Source organism: Primulina huaijiensis, unplaced genomic scaffold (assembly GCF_012295235.1).
Source record: "Primulina huaijiensis isolate GDHJ02 unplaced genomic scaffold, ASM1229523v2 scaffold34159, whole genome shotgun sequence".
NCBI classification, from domain to species: domain Eukaryota; kingdom Viridiplantae; phylum Streptophyta; class Magnoliopsida; order Lamiales; family Gesneriaceae; genus Primulina; species Primulina huaijiensis.
Genome location: NW_027357984.1, coordinates 1,511 through 12,821, shown reverse-complemented (window position 1 = coordinate 12,821; position 11,311 = coordinate 1,511). Strand labels below are relative to the sequence as shown.

Here is an 11,311-nt window from a genome sequence, read left to right as displayed (position 1 = left end):
TGAATCCCCATTATGAGCATTGTGTTTGTTGAAAATTGAAAAAAAAAAGGCTGTTGTATATTTTGACAGTTGACACATACATCTGAGGAATTATCGGGGTTGAAAAGATGTAGCATCTTGCCTCTTTGGTTACTATCAAAAAGTCGATTCATGTTAGCACCAAGGTTATTCAAAAGAAACTGAATAAAAGAGGACAATGCTGACTTACGGCACCCAGACACACATTACATATTGTATTTACAATCCAAGAAAATTTACAAGAAGTTAGAGAATGAAACTTAACTCATAGAAACCATTGGAAGAGTATCTGTTATGGAAAAAAAATATGTACACATTTTTTTTCCAGAACAGACTATTCTTTGTGACAAAAGCATTCATGATACTTTATGATTGACTTGTTTTACCTTAGTTCCAACATGACTTCTCTATAAATCTAAGTATCGAGCGTTTGTCATTCGTACCAAAAACTTACCGAGTGGAAGTTAAAGATTTTAGACTCTATATAATTTCAAATGCCATATTTTGATAATTGTCATCCAAGCCAGCCACATAGGATAGGTCGTTCTGCTGTTTGAGCAATCAATTGCTAATACTCGCTGGAGCACTTACTATAGTGCATTTGACGGAATACAAGACATTCCTCACAGGTGGTATCCAAACTCCAATATGAGAAAATGAAATGAATATGTTTTTGTTTTAATATATGTTTGAATCATTTGGTTCGACGAATCAGACATCTGCTGATGATGTTATTTTAGAGAATTAGGAAATTCAGAGGCTATTTTGCATAATTTGGATCCCATGAGATTTCATGTTATTTAATTTGAAGTCAGCTTCCGGAGGAAATTCTCAAAGAGTCTTTCTAGCGCAAAGAAGTTATAAATGTTGGGTTCCCATGTCTCTTGTGATTATTAGGGACATGTATATTTGGTAATTGAGAAATGAGAAACGCTCAACCATTTTTCCCAGGAATTAGGAGGCCCGATCATTGTTAGATTACTGGATGAAGACAGCAAATCGAACATAACATTTCCAGTTGAGCCTGACGAGCCAGAACAATTCATACGGAAGGAACAACTATGAGGTAAATGGGTGAGAGTGATTGAGCTACGCCACTCTCTAAGGTAAGAAGGGTTAAAAAGGTAAGAGAACTATGTGGGCTTTGATTCTTCTACACCCGAAGAGGATACATAGGCAACTTAAAAAGTTCAAGCCCTTCCCTTCCCTCCCCTTTTTTTTTCTTTTTAGAACTATATTGGTTTGATATCTATAAATTTGAACAAGAGGATGCACTGGCAACTTCAAAAGTTGAAACTCTTTTGGCTTTCAAACCCTTGCCTTTGTTCTCTTTGTTACTCATATTTATTCACTACATTGTTGTCTCAATTGTTTTATACATTTTTGTTTGCATAATTCTTTTATATTCAATTTGAAGAAATCCATCATGTTAAAAATTATTTGACAAACAAATTAATCATCGTGTTGTAGCCAATATGTTTCTTTTTTTTAACAATGTCTTTGATTGGTTCAGTCTCTGCTTGGAACAAGCTTTAGGAGAAGCAAGTCTGAAGATCAGATCTATCCCTGTATGTTTCAGTTTTCAATTTATGTTGATACAAGTTTTTTATCTTGGTTCGGAATAAAATTTTTGATTTTCAGGGATATATAAGCCACTGGAATACTGGAAAAATGAATGTGGGATTCCACCAGCGGAGAGGCGTAACGCATCATCTGTCTTTACTCTCAGAGAAATGGTGGAGGCAACTTGTTCTTTTGGCAATTAAAATTTATTAGGAATGGGTGGTGATTTGGCCGAGTATACAAAAGAACTCTGCGTTCTGGAGAGGTATGTTCTAGCACGAATTTCTTGTTTTAGTGTTAAATTCTTGCCTCGAATTGACGATGAACAACTTTGGTTGTAGCAATCAAGAAAATGGAGCTGCCACAGTTCAAAGAAGTGTATGGGAAGCGAGAATTTCTGGTGGAAGTTGATATTTTGAGCAGATTAGACCATCCAAAACTTGTGACATTAATAGGGTATTGTGTAGATGGGAAGCATAGGTTCCTTGTTTATGAATTTATGAACAAAGGGAACCTTCAAGATCATTTGAATGGTTTGTCTTTTACTTTTTGTTTTTTTGAATTTGAATATATTGTTTCTAAAATGTCGTATTATGGGACACGCAACGAATATTCAGGCAGTAAAATAGTAGATGTGGTGTTAAAATTAGCAAAATTTTTTAAATGATTTGATCATGGGAATTTAGGGATAGGAGAAGTGAAGATGGATTGGTCTGTAAGGTTGAAAGTGGCTATCGAAGCTGCTAGAGAACTTGCATACCTGCATTCAAGTTCTGCTTATGGGATTCCTGTTGTCCACTGAGAATTCAAGTCCGCCAATGTTCTTCTTCACAGTAACTATGAAGCAAAGGTATTCTGTGATTTGCAAGCCTAGATAGGAGCGAATCCATAAAACTTTTTTCATTTGAAGGGTCAACTAGCCCTGTTCATCGACTGTTCGATCCACTCTCAGAGTGTGCTAAAAAAAGTTGGGCTGATTTTATGAGGTTTGTGTTTGTTTTTGCATGGATTAGTGCAGATATCAGATTTCGGGCTAGCAAAGTTGATGCCAGAGCAAAGAAAAACATGTGCGACAGCTAGAGTGCTCGGTACTTACCGTTATTTTGATACGGGGTATACATTGGTATAAATATGCTTTCAAGTTTGAAGAAAATAAAATCACATCTATCTTTTTCTGTTGCAAGAACATGAAAAGGACCAAGATTTTCAAGTGATTTAACTCCAAGAGCAAAACTTTTGCTCTATTTTTTTAATGAAGAATATCAAAGATTTTTGGGTTACCTATCCTAACTTGGATTTCATCTATAAATTTAAAAAGAGCTTTTTTTTTTGGTAATTAATATATTTGGATGGTGATTAGAAACTAAGAATAGAAGGTCTATTCTAACTTCAATTTACAAAATGGAAAGAACGATTGAGCTATGGAAGTGTATATACCTTGGAGACAGACATGAAAACTCACTTTACAAAGTGATGTATACGTGTTTTGAGCCGTTCTACTCCAGCTTTTGACAAGGAGGGCGGTAGACCTGAACCAAGGACCAAGTGAACAAAACTTGGTACTACATGTACTTCAGAATCACCTGACTTTTTGATGATCAATTTAGAATTTTCAGAAATCAGTAGAAATTATTACAAGCGGCACATAACATAGCTGTTAGTCTCCAATTCTGGAATTCATATTACATTGTCAAAGTGAATAAAAGATCAGCATATCATACATGCCAAACTATAAGGTTTTTCAATAAAGAAGTTTTCATACCAAATTACCAAAGATATTACTATAATGATAACATTCTTAACAATACAATAATAGATTATGACATGCTAGCTAGTAATAATGATAAGAGCTTCATTTATGCAACATGTATTCAAAAGTTCTATGTATTCATCATTTTATGGCACCGATTATATATATTAAGAAGCAATAATTATTATAAGAACGATCGGACCTCGATACTTGATTGGGACATAGTTTAAAAAATAGAAGTTATACCATTATAATTTTGTTTAGTTTTTTTTTTTTTTTTGATAAAGCGTCGAACGATTGATTCATCCATTGGTATTAGACTCACCTAATATATTTGGGTATGGTTGAGAAGACCATTAATACTATTTTGGATTACACATTTGTGTTCTATTTAATTTTTCGTTCTGAAATATTGTGATGTTTTATTTTGTCTAATTCATGTGGTTGGATTTCAATGGATGTGATCTTGGACATTGTCATTTAGACTTGGGATAGTCAACGAAATTGATTTTTTTAATAGAGAAATATTTAGGTAACTAGGCCCGTGAGAAAGGGTTAATTGACTCGTTTACAATTGTTGTATTTCGATTGAGTTAGAGTTTTGAGAGAGATGAATAAACTTTTTTAAAAATTTTCTTCTAAAACTCTTTCAAATAGTGCGACCGATCTTGATAGTTGTAATGCCCGAGATTATATCACTGTACTTAATCATGAATTAACTTCTAGAGTTATAATTAATGAAGATTTCAGGGGCTAAAGTGCAATTAGTGGGATTGGAATGATTTTGAAAAGAAAATGCATGAACATGAGTGAAGGGCAGAACTTTGGGCGCATATCTGAAGAGCTAATGTGCGGGACAGAACTTCTCGCGCATATGCGCGAGACTTGGCGCGCGTATGCGAGAAAGGGGGAGAAGCCAAAGGTCAGAACAGAACTTCTGGCGCATATGCGCCGAGACGGAACGCGCATATGCGCCACCAGTCAAAATTGCCAAAGGCGAGAACAGAGATTCTCGCGCATATGCGCCGAGAGAGCACGCGCATATGCGCGAGGGGCGGTGAAGCAAAGCGTCCGGATAGAACTTCCAGAGCATATGCGCGGGCCTTGGGCGCGCATATGATCGCGACATGCAGAACGAAAAGTCAGCACTTGTCATGCTATGCTTACTTGATATGTCAGAATCAGATATGATTGACATATGATGTTCATGAGATATTAGACATCGTAGAATCGAGAACAGATTGAAGAACAGATTGTTTATGGAATTATTATGAATTTTCAGATATTGAATTGAGATTATTCAGATTTATGAGATTATGGATGGTATTGACTACTGGTTATGATTTGTAATTGATATATGTTGTTGTCTGAATTGACGGGGATATCAATATTGTACCGTTATGCCGTCGATATTGAATTAGATTGAATATTGATCAGAACAGATCTGAGTTGAGTTGAATATTGATATTTTGCCTATTCGATATGTCATTTCATATTGATATTGACATTTTTGAAGTCGAGACTTTGACTGAGTCAGAAACCAACGAAAGAAAGGTATAAATCAATGTTAACCGGGAGATTGACTTAAGTCAGATTGGACTTGAGTTTCTCTAAACCACATACTTGTATGTTATTGTGTTCATACTGTTGTATTATTTGAATGAATATGCTTAGTCTATTGATTTATAGAAAAGCAGAGAATAATATATAGCTATTGAGTGAGTCGCTGACAGAGGTGCCAGATTATGACAGAGTGATCATTGACCCCTTGCGCATTGTCAGAGTAGGCATTGGCGGATATGCCAGGTCTATGGCGGATATGCCAAGACAATGGATATTTGATTTATATCGATGTTGCTTAGGAATCCATTCCAATCGCGGAGATTCGGTATATTTAATATCTAGGAACCGGGATCCCTAGATTAGAGATGAGTCGAGTCTGAGATGACGAGTCAAAAGTTTTATCTGTATTCACTAATGTGTCATAAATTATTATTTATGTTTTGTGATACATGGTTTATGCTTTTGTATATGATTTTATGCATTGCATGTATACATTGTTTATACTGGGATTATATTCTCACCGGAGTTATCCGGCTGTTGTCTTGTTTGTATGTGTGCATGACAACAGGTGGGACAGGATCAGGGTCAAGAAGAGGATGAGAGAGAGGACAAGTTAGCGTGGTGATCCGGATTCAGAAGTAGATAGGTTTCAACACTTGATATATAGTAGTTGAACCCTAGTTTGACTTTGTCGAACGTTGTACAAGATTTGTACTTTTATATTGATATGTATATTAGAATGATTACATTACATTCCGTATTTTTTTTAAAAAAAAAAAATTTTAGACCATGTTTATCTTAATTGATTGAATTATTCCCAAAGAATGATTAAGAAATGAATTAGCGTCCGGGTCCCCACAATAGTGTTAAATATCAAGATCATATTTTCTCAACTATTAAGAAACGATCGGACCAGAGATTGTGCGGAAACGGTCCGATGAATCTTATGACTAATTTATACTCAAATAAGATAAATAAATGAAGTAAAGAAATAACATATGTTTTTTTATATGGATGTTCAGATACTCAAGCTCCTATTTCACTCTTTCTTCCACTTACAAAATGATTTCAACATAAGGCTTTGGTTTTACAAAAGTTGTAACTTATTTCTCTCTTATCACTTATCCACGGTCTAAGATATATTCAATTCAGAGTTTTGATGACTTTTTCAAATGATAGACTCTTATATATTTTTATTAACTTTTATAGAATTTCACATATTTATATATAGATTTATGTAGACTTTTTTGCAAAATTTTTATAGATTTTTGTGGAAATTTTTTTATATAGAATTTTATAAATTTTGTACTTTATTATAACATATTATCTTTTATTAATTTTTTTTGAACCAATAATTAATTGACACATATAACATATTCAGTTTGAAATAGTTTTTCAATATTTATACTAGTAAATAAATTTACTTATTTAAAAGTTAAATCATTTAATCCTTACATGTGTATATATGTGGGTTTGTATGCACGTTTGTAATTTTTTTTAAAATACATCAATTGATTAATCTGTAATCTTGTTTTTGAATTGATAATATACATATGAAAAGAATATTATTTAGCTTTGTGTAGATATAATTTTGTATAAAAATATCATAGCTTACATATTAATTGAAAATGCTAAAAAAAATTTAAAAAATCATGGTTGTTGCGAGGCTATTCAATTATTAAGAATTAAGCGACATTTTTTTGGATTATCTTTTATTATTATTGAATATTACATTAATTTGTATAAATCATAAATTAAAAATCAAAAATCAATTCTAGAAATCAAAATTTACTATGATATTAAAATAAAAAATTATTAGATGAACAATCAGTGACAACTTAAACAACAATGCAGAATGAAAGTAGAACTTTCGAACAAAAGTGACAACCAGTATACCTTGAGCAGTATATCGATATATTAAAGTATAATAAAATGTAAATCACACAAAAATTGTTTATGGAAGTTTAAAGGCCGGATACTTTTTATGTCTCTCATTCTTAAGTTTCTAGAAGGTATCTACTAAAAGATTTTAGTTCTTACAAATTTTGTAAACATCCACTTTGATAGGACTTATACACTACCTATTGAAATTCTTAGCAACAACTTCTAACAAAATTATTTAACTTCTAACAAACTTTAAATAATTCATAAGCTGAAAGACTCTTTCTTTCAGTTACAAAATCACACAAATATACTTTGTAAACTAGAAACAAATGTGAGTGAAAGTTGAACACAATTGATCTCTAAAAGATCTGATATATCTTTTAAGTTTATGCTTGAATATTTTCAGCAAATCTTGAGTCTTAGAATAACAGACTGTAGATTGATCGAAAGTCTAGAGAGTTTGCTGAATCTTGAGATGGCTTTTTGTAGATGATTTTCAATGTTCAGATTCAAATGGCTATAATTCAATCGTATCAAAGCTATGATAGCAATAATACTGGATTTCACGTGTCAATCGTCGTATTCCAAATATAGTATGCATCAATAAATGTCCGTGACACTGACATTTATTGTAATATCCAAGCCTGGTGAACGGTACAGTTTAAGATTTCGTATGTTTATGGATTATTTGGTTAAGATTAAATTTGATTTAGATGTTAAGAGTTGTGATTATGGGTCATAGTATTGTTGGTTATTATTGTTTTGTGGTATTGTTGATATTAGTTGATGTGTAGTTGTGTTGTATCAGCGTTGTGATTCGATTTCAGTTGCATAGAGTTGTTTTGGCCAAGACCAGACCGCACCCGCGGTGATTTGTGCAGCGCACCCGCGGTCGTCGATTTCATAAATTTGGTTGAGGTGCCGAAGGCACACCGCACCCGCGGTGAGGTATGTAGCGTACCCGCGGTGCATGAACAGTAGAAGCGTGTTTCGAGATTTTAAGTGTTTAAATGGATGAGTTGGTCCCANGATAATATACATATGAAAAGAATATTATTTAGCTTTGTGTAGATATAATTTTGTATAAAAATATCATAGCTTACATATTAATTGAAAATGCTAAAAAAAATTTAAAAAATCATGGTTGTTGCGAGGCTATTCAATTATTAAGAATTAAGCGACATTTTTTTGGATTATCTTTTATTATTATTGAATATTACATTAATTTGTATAAATCATAAATTAAAAATCAAAAATCAATTCTAGAAATCAAAATTTACTATGATATTAAAATAAAAAATTATTAGATGAACAATCAGTGACAACTTAAACAACAATGCAGAATGAAAGTAGAACTTTGCGAACAAAAGTGACAACAGTATACCTTGAGCAGTATATCGATATATTAAAGTATAATAAAATGTAAATCACACAAAAATTGTTTATGGAAGTTTAAAGGCCGGATACTTTTTATGTGTCTCATTCTTAAGTTTCTAGAAGGTATCTACTAAAAGATTTTAGTTCTTACAAATTTTGTAAACATCCACTTTGATAGGACTTATACACTGCCTATTGAAATTCTTAGCAAAAAATTCTAACAAAATTGTTTAGCTTCTAACAAACTTTAAATAATTCATAAGCAGAAAGACTCTTTCTTTCAGTTACAAAATCACACAAATATACTTTGTAAACTAGAAACAACTGTGAGTGAAAGTTGAACACAATTGATCTCTAAAAGATCTGATATATCTTTTAAGTTTATGCTTGAATATTTTCAGCAAATCTTGAGTCTTAGAATAACAAATTGCAGATTGATCGAAAGTCTAGAGAGTTTGCTGAATCTTAAGATGACCTTTTATAGATGATTTTCAATGTTCAGATTCAAATGGCTATAATTCAATCGTATCAAAGCTATGATAGCAATAATACTGGATTTCACGTGTCAATCGTCGTATTCCAAATATAGTATGCATCAATAAATATCTGTGACACTGACATTTATCGACCAAAACACTTTTGTTTATATTATCTGAAAAAATGGATATATTGATAAAATGTCATCACCAGTTATGAAAAAAAATCAGATGTCGTATGTGTATGAATATACAATTCAGTAAACAACCGAAATATCTGATTATTTAGTGAATTTTTCTTTCCGAGTTCGGTAGAGCATAAATAGTTATTCTGAAAAATGCGTTAGGGGTATGATGAACATGGATGGCTGAAGTTGTTTGTTTGCTGAATTTTATTGCTTACGAGTTCTTAGTTGACTTAGATCACATCATTAAAACTTGTAATACTTAACATGATCTGTAACATTCAAATTCGAATGATTATAATTCAGTCATACAAAGGCCAAAACTAAAATAGTACTGGATGACACATGTAATTCTTCTTATTCCAAATATAATATGCCACAATACATGCCTGCAATACTGACATTCAACAGCCAGAAGATTTTTGTTTGTATTCTCTTAGCATTATCTAATTGTTTAGATTTGTTGATAATTGTCTTCAATATTTAAGGAAACAAATATGATGTACTACAACCGTCAACACTTATTCAACAGTCAATAGAAGTGCCTGATCAATTAGTAAAGACTAACTTTCTGAGTTCGGTAGACCCTAATCATATCTTCGATAATATGTGCATGGAGTTTACTGAAACGTGGCATGCTGAAATTATGTGTTTACTGAAATGTAGTTTGCCGAAATCGTTTGTTTGCTGAATTTTCATGCTTCCAAATTTGTGACTTAGGCATATCAACGAATTTGTGGGCACTCATGAGCACCCATCTCATGTGGCAGTCATGTTATTTTATTTTAAATAAATAAAAAATTTTTAAAATTAAAATGAACAACTTACTCTCACTCGTCTTTCTTGCCAATTTCTGATACCAGAGCCCTATATTTCACTCATCTCTCTCCGAAATTACTCTCTTTAATTTTTAGATGATCGTCGTCATTGCTCCAATTGTCGCCCGCACCGCTCCCGTGGTAGTCAACTAATTTTTCTTCATTTAGAAAACAAAAATTATATCGTATAGCTTCTCCAATTTGGGAACTATGTTGTGTTTTCAAGTTTTTTGCTTCGAGCTACTGAAATTTTGTAAAGTCAATTAGGATTATTATTTTATTTTGTAAAAAAAATTCAGATATTATAATATTGTCTAAATTTTATATTTTATTAAAAGTGATGATTGCCGATTGTGTAATGTAAAATGAGAAACATATTAAAATGTGAAATCTTCATATTTTGCTCAAAGCATCACGTTTTTCATGAAGTATTGGTGGAACATGATCTGATTTTTTTTTACTTGATATGAACTATTGTTGAAAAGAGAAAGCAAATAAACTTAAGTAAAAGTTATCATAATTCAAAAATCTCGATCCCATTGGCAATTTTTTTTTTTTTTTATTTTGAAAAAATTTCCAACCACTTCATTCAATTCAATCACACGTAATTGACTCCACATTCTCTCCATTACTCGAAAAGAAACGAAATTCCATTTTCATCTTTTCTTTTCACCATTTTAAGACATGCAAAAATTCCAAAATGTGGTGATTTGCGGGTAGACTAGAAAGTTGGTGGCTATATTATGAGAATGAATTGGAGTTATCTTTCACTTAATCTAATCTTTTTCTTGCCTAATTTTATAATTCTTTTTTTTTTTTTTAGTATTGAGCTTGGATAATACCGTTTCACCAAAATATTTTTTATGGATTATTTTGCATGGTCAAGTTGCTGTTATACTTCACTCCGTTCACATGATGTAATTCTACCATAAAAACAATTTATTAAAACTAGGCCCAAGTCTATTTCATTTGTTTGTCAGTCTAAACCATGTAAGACTACCCAACTCAACCATGTAAGACAATGCAACTCAAATGGGCTAATGAAACAATATCAATTTTAATTTATGAGAGTGGTAAAAGCTAATGACTTTAGCATTGTATCCAAGACAGTAGTAAGATCATCACTAAACATTTTACAAAAAGTTATCATTTGTAACGTTATAATTCAAACACTCCAATCCGTACAACAACTCAAATATCATTTGTCTATTGTTTTGTATGTCAGTATGTACCTCAATAATCTCCCTCGTGATAATTACAATCCTTGCAATAATTGAAAATTGAATTTGCGACATAAACACTAATACTAATTGTAAGATCAAGATTTTATCTTTTTACCCGAAGTTTTAACTGATGGTAACAATTCAACATAAATATTTTAACATTATAGATATATAGATCCAAGTGTCATGTGTAGACTTTTATCCGATCAGAGACAATTAATATAACCAACAAACCTCGATCATAATTTTATGTAACAATTGGTAATTTTATTTTTATTTTCACAATCAATTATTTGATAAGAATATGATAAGTTGAGAAGAAATTCTCACATATTAATTCACAATCATCATTTTTTTATAGCGTTAAAATTGAATTTGAATGGTATTTAGAATATCAACAACTTAGTTTCATTTTAATATTAAACTAGTATTATAAAAAAATTATTATATCATA

The 11,311-nt window shown here is 31.8% G+C and overlaps 1 pseudogene; it reads left to right on the top strand.

Moving 5' to 3' along the window:
* The first annotated feature begins 6 nt into the window (after positions 1–6).
* Positions 7–2,726, top strand: LOC140968235 (probable serine/threonine-protein kinase PBL28; annotated as a pseudogene).
* The last annotated feature ends 8,585 nt before the right edge of the window (positions 2,727–11,311 follow it).